The sequence below is a fragment of the Salminus brasiliensis genome, chromosome 21 (assembly GCF_030463535.1).
Source record: "Salminus brasiliensis chromosome 21, fSalBra1.hap2, whole genome shotgun sequence".
Classification (NCBI taxonomy): domain Eukaryota; kingdom Metazoa; phylum Chordata; class Actinopteri; order Characiformes; family Bryconidae; genus Salminus; species Salminus brasiliensis.
Genome location: NC_132898.1, coordinates 6,831,392 through 6,838,184, shown reverse-complemented (window position 1 = coordinate 6,838,184; position 6,793 = coordinate 6,831,392).

The window sequence follows — 6,793 nt, the reverse complement described above, 5'->3', positions numbered from 1 at the left end:
CTTCCGGGTCGCCTAGTGTTCACTTCTGGGTGCTGCAGGCTGAGCTTTTAGCCTGGATCATCTCACATCTGCACAAACACACACACACACACACACACACACACACACCAAAAAGCCTTACACGCAACCAAAACCAGAAGACACAAAGATCTTCTCAAGACCCACTGCAGTGCAGGACACATTTTCTGGGGGTAGCTGAGTAGAACTGAGTAGAAGGTGGAGAAACTGATCTCCAAAAGTTACCAAGTTAAAGATGAAAAACCTCACATTTTAAAGCACAACTGGTGTATTGTTTTAGTTCAGAGTGAAAAAGGAAAGAAGCACCAAACAGAAGTTTGAGCATCCCGGGATCATCTGCACTCTCAGATAACTTAAACCAAACGTCAGACTTTAATTAGCGAGTTCAGGCTAAGCCTTGTTTACAGTCAATCTTAGGAAAGGTCAGGTGATGCAAATTTCATAGCTTTACAAGTACAGACTCCTAAACCCTCGTCCCAACAATCAACAGCAATCAGCTCCAAGAAGACCTAGAGGCCCTTCAGACAGCTGCTCTGTTACTGCAGGATGGCTTGGTGGTGCACTGTTCTACTGTGCAGTGGCACCTGCACACATACAGTATGACCCATAGCTCTTAAGAAGTCCTTACCATGCAGGGTACCATACAGTTCCCATACTGTCTTCTGCTTTGGGTCATTTACCCATCGCCCATTACCCATTTGCCCATCGTTTTGCATGCAGATGCATACCCAGGTAAGATTATAAGAACGTTCAGCAAGGTACCAGGACGGTTAGCCTGTAATGTTACAGTAATAATGTTCCAGGAATGTTCTGAAAATGTGTGACAACTGTTTTATTAGAACATTTATTACACAACATTTCCAGAAAACTAACATTATAGAAAAATTTGAAGTAGCTTTACAAAAACTAAAAATGCAAAAACTACCATATAATAAATATACAACATAATAAAATAATAAAACTGATACATAATCAAACTGATAAACAATATTCAGTGAATGTGTCATGAAATGTTTTCCAAACTTAGGAATTGGAGCATTTATTTAAACATAGATTTGAATATTTTCTTAATTTACACGAATAAAAAAAATTAAATGATGATCTTACATTACGTCACATTTCTGAGAAAAGCTCGATATTCAAGATGAGAATAAACAAATAAAGGTAAACCAAAAAAAGACTAAATAAAATAAAACCTGTGATGTTCACAACGTTCATGTAACGTTTCCTTTTTTTGTGTAGGGAAAGTGCAAACATGAAGACCAGTTTGAGAACCGTTGATCCCGAACAACAGCGAAGGTTTTCTCAGTTGTCCCCAAAATGACTGAGTTTTATATCAATGATAAAAATGATGTACACACTTGGAACAGCTTCAGTATCTGTTTCTATGATCCTGTTCCCACACCTTCCTCACCAAGTCATCTTCACTTGGTTCTGTGACTGGTTGACAAAGAGATACATGTCCACAGAGTCCTGCATGAACTCCTACATTCACTTAGATTAGTTTAGTGAGACGTTCTAGCCCACGGTTCTCAATTTCAACTGTGTACTACTGTTCTACCCATGTTAGTGTTCTCCTCGCTCTGATTCCACTGATTAGAAAGCTGTTCCTGAGCTGGGTGCGACAGAGTAGGGGAAGTGGTGAACGGAACAGTGCGTCTGGGCCAGGATCTTAAAAGATATCAGGGATATCGGAGAAGAACACTACTGGTTTCATAAGAAACAAAAAACCTAAAGAACCTTTCTGAAGGTTACAGCAGAACCTCCACACAATCTAGGCTTGTCCAAGATCAGTACAAACCCAGAACCAGGACCGTCTCATTCTTCTCCCCTCCACTGCTCACATCTCAACAGAAGGTGGCAGCATTTGCAAACACTTCCACACTGTTCCTTTCCTCCACATGAAATGAGTGGCTTGATACAGAGCTGAAACACTCCAACCCACTCAGGTGGAAGGTGTGAACAGCTCTGATGCTAATCGCCAAGTGTTGAACAAGCAGCCGTGGCCAAATCATACAACCTGCAATCTAGGTCAAATTGTAGCTTCAGCAGCACCCAGGCATTAGCAAGAAAGTGAGCAGGGCACTACTGTACATTTGCCCCTCTGTCTGAGGAAGCAGCTGAACCAGTTTGTGTATATGATCCAGGCAAACACAGACACACCCTTGCCTTAGCCACGTGCTCACTCACCAAGCTCAGGTAAGGTAAAAAAAAAAAAAAAAAAAGCAGGGGTGGCCTGTATAGACACGTCCCACACGGGGAGGGCTAAGGGAACACACAGACCCATGAGGATGAACCGTTGGCCGCTCTCACTGAAAAGCTGACTGCACTGGATTTCTCAGGTAAGGTCAATTTCCCTGTAATCTTTCAGTTCCATTTCGCAGTCGTGAGTCAGATTTCTAACCTGGTGACAGGGCTGTTGATCTAACGCTGCATGCCATCTAGAGCTTCCAGCCATGCACAACTGCGGGTAACGCGGGCCTACTGGAACTCCATGTGAGCCAGTGAGTCAGCCTTTGCTAGGACCCTGTAATTACAACGTTCATTGTGATTCAAACTACATGTACTCAGACTTTAAAAACCCTTCTAACATGAGGATTATAAAGACCTACCTGAACTATGAATGCCCAAGCCAGGTCATTTTGATCCTGATTTCTCCGCATCTTGCTCTTTTGTGCCAATTTGTGCTGGATAGGTTTCAAATTAGCTTTCCTTTTAATAGGCCTGTTTTACCTGGAACAGGCCAATCTATCATTGCCGAGGAGCAAAGACACTTAATATTTCATAAATGACAAAAAAAAACTTTTTAACTTTCAAAAGAAGTCCGAGTATTTTTTTATTATTATTTAAAGTCTTTCTATTGGTCAATTAATCATTTAGACTCAATGTAAACAACAACTGCCAGACTGTGTCAACATTAAGATTATTTTCACTAGGTTACTCAAAGAAGACTGACATATATTTACTGATCATTTCTCCATTTAGAATTTACAATGGTCCTTGCAAATGTCCATGCAGATTCAGATAAAACCATTGCTGGCATTTTGCACTGTATTATTTTACTGAGCTGCCGTGTTGAGTAAATGTGCCACCTGCCCAGTGTCCAGAGCTAGGATTAGATGAGAGTAGAAAGAATATGGAAGTTGTGTGTGGTCACACTGTCAGGTTTCAAGATGTATTTTCCAAAACAGAACCTCTTAGACTCTAAGGGTCCGCACTTGCTTGCCTCACTCTCAGCTAGTCAAGTCAAATCAAGGTTTCTTTGTCATTTGCAAAATATGTCAGGACAATCTCGCAATGAAGTGCTTGAGGTCAGGCTGACGTAATTACAGCAGAGCACTAAATATTTAAAACGCAATATACTATAATTGCAGAAATATACTAAATATACAGAACTAAATATATAAAACTTACTGGAATATACTAAATATACAGTCCTAAATAATATTCATTTGCAGAAATATATATAATCTATAAAATAGACTAAATAAACACACCTGTATATACTAACTTCACAGACATATAGTAAATATACAGTCATGAATACTACTATATACTAATACGAAATATGCTAAATATATAGAAATACTACAAATATACACACATGAATGTACATTTACAGAAATATATTCAATATACAGAAATAAGAGGGTCATATGAATTTTATATATATATATATATATAATATATATATATATATATATATATACACAGTATATATAAATATATACACACAGTGTATATATATATATATATTTATATATATATATATATAAATGACAATATACCAATATACAAACTAATTGGACAACGGCAGCAGTAGTCCTGAGAGAAGACTACTACATACCCTTCACTTCTTCTTGTTTCACAGTAGATCAAGAATACTGAATTATTCGTAGATTAGTTATCAAATAATCTGCCATAAATCTGACAACTGAATAACAACCTGTAGATCAGGGGGCTTTAGTTTAGTTGTGATTACATGAAGGAAATAAGGAGTCAAGCGTGTCTTCTCTCAAAGATCAAGGTAAGGTGGTGATCATCCAACACTTGACCACAGTAGTACCCTTGTTGCTGAATGCAATTAAATCCTCACAGCAATGCTCCTAGTAGAAAGCTAGACTGTTTGCAAAGTCTAGTAGAAAGCTTTCTTCCGTTACTGCAACAAAAACAGGACACACTCTTTTTAATACCCTTGATTTCAGAAGAAACAATGAATGAGCAGGTGTCCAAATACTTTTGTATAATGTATAGATTCAGATTCAAAGTGCTTCTTTCATTTACATACTGAAATGAAATGGGTTCGATTTTCTCGCAAGTAAACCTGCGTGGCACACTGAGCTCTTCTGAATCATCATCTTACTCATTTTGTAATATTATACAAGCACACACATGCAGGCACACATACCATCCGACTAGCAAAAGACTACCTCCCCAGGCTACATAAGATTGCAGCTATGTGAATCATGTCCTTTACTTATTCAGACTCGATGTAAAAGTCTTATATAAACACTGCAAAGAACTCAATACAGCATTGTCACCATTAATAATATAAGCAACTCCCCTTAGTCCTCTTGCAGCTTTCTCTTAATGGCCTTTATATGATCAAGGATAGGCTATATGGAATATATCAATAGGCAGTAGATCATATTAGATGATAATAAGGGCTTGCTAAGGTGTTTAGCCCCTTAAAAAACCTATGGACCGCCGTCAGGCCTAAAGTTACCAAAGAATAGCCCCACCAGTTTGTACAGAAGTCCCTGTAGTCACTGACTAATACTCATTAGTGTGGAATAAGCAATAATGAATGTTAAGGGGTTAAAGATCATCAGGACTGAGGCCTGAATAGTACAGGTGTACAAATCATTCCCTTAAAGAAGGTGTTGGAAATGTCTCTCAGAGCAAATGCCATGGAAGAACCACTTGTGGTTACCTTACGAATCGTGTTTGTAAAGGGATTTGCGAGAGTTTGCAGGGAATTACTGAATAATGAGGTGTAAAGAGGTAAGCAGAGGTTCTTTAAGCCTTAAACTGGTTCTTTACACTCACATCTCATTCTCAAAGAACCATGCACTGACGGAAATGGTTCTCCTATGGCCTTGTGGACACCGTGAGACACCTTCCTGTAGTAGTAGTTGTATGAATTTCATCTAGGAAAATCACTCCATCTGAACTCTTGCTACTTCTGTGCTCATATGCAAACTGCTGTGAAATGTAAACTAGAAGCACCACCTTAGATTTGGGTGTTTGCCCAATTGATTTGTTTGGGAAATTAGCGGGGGAGTCGGCCTTTAGCACGTATTGATTGGTTTTATATCGACTCTTCTTTATTTTATTTTTTCGTTGCTGTAACGGCTAAAGTTACTAAATTGTTTGTGCACACCTGGCCCAATGACAGCGATACATCGAGCTGCAGCGTGCTCCCATCATTTCAATCTCAAAGTTGGTCAGGATAGCCTGGTCTTCCCTCCTAAACCTGGTCTTTTCCTCATCTCGATGTTCCAATAAATTCAATTAAATATGCTAAATATTATCACAGGTTTTTAGTCTTGGCTCATGCAGGAAACTGTGAACTCTCCTCCTCCAAACAGGAAGCACCCGGCTGTCCCCGTTCATTTAACCAGGGCCGTGTGTACAAGAGCAGCTGAGGTCAAAAGCAGCTTCTGTTTCTGCTCCATTGTAGCAGTGGGAAATAATCTCAGCAGCAGTCTTGCAAATAGTGCCTCTGCAAGATTCTCTGTCTTTGCAATATCATGTGCGAGTAATCAATGATTGTCTGTAGATGTGAGACAGTGTCTGACCTCACTCTTTTCTGCATGATTAGCACTGGATGAATGAAATTGGACACATAATTGTCCAGACACATCCTGCAATACTTCATCTAACTGAATTTGCCACCCCAATTTAAACATAGGTAAGTAATGACTTTCAGTGCAATCCCAGAACCCCCTTAATAGCGTGCATAATCTACATATTCCATAATAAGATACTGTTCTTATTTATAACAGGAATAGTATAATAGTGTAATAGACAGTGTAATTCAGGCTGCCAGATCCAGCATGCAGTTTGATCTGCGTGGGCCAGCCACCAGTAAACCATCTCAAATTGACACTTCCATTAATAATTAATGCTCAACTGGGCCTCGTAGTCCAAAAGGGTCGTAACACACAGATTGTTTGTCACCCTGAACACTGAGAGTGAGGGCGATGGAGCTCTGCAGCACTGCTTTTGCTGGCAGTGCATTTCTTCTCCCTTATTTCGGCCTGTTCTTATGGCCTAACTTGGACACTGAGCTTTCTTTCTGCGGGAACAGAGGCTCTGATCTGCTACTGTCTCCTCGGCCTGTCTGCCGCTCTTCATGCAAACACACATAACAAATGTGGGCAGTCCCTTTGTAACCCTCAGCCATCTTCAGCCAGATTCAGATGAGAATCTTGAACTGGGACTGAGCGTCTGCTAAATGCCATAAATGTAAATGTAAATGTAAATGGGACTGGGATTAAATATAAATCAGTGTAATGAAATGCAGGACATGTGTAACTGCTGTTAATTGCAGTTTTGCATTTTGTCTTTGTACTGCTCATTTCAGCAAATTGATTTTGTGAGTCTGAATGCATTTAAACTGTTTAGCATGCATTCAAACACTTGTATCAATAATTATCAATCAGAATTCCCAAAAGCTCACTTGTTCCAGTCCAAATGAGCATTTTGAATGAATGTCTCTTTGTTTAAGAATATAAGGAAATAAACAGTTTGTATCCATTATAAAATGTTT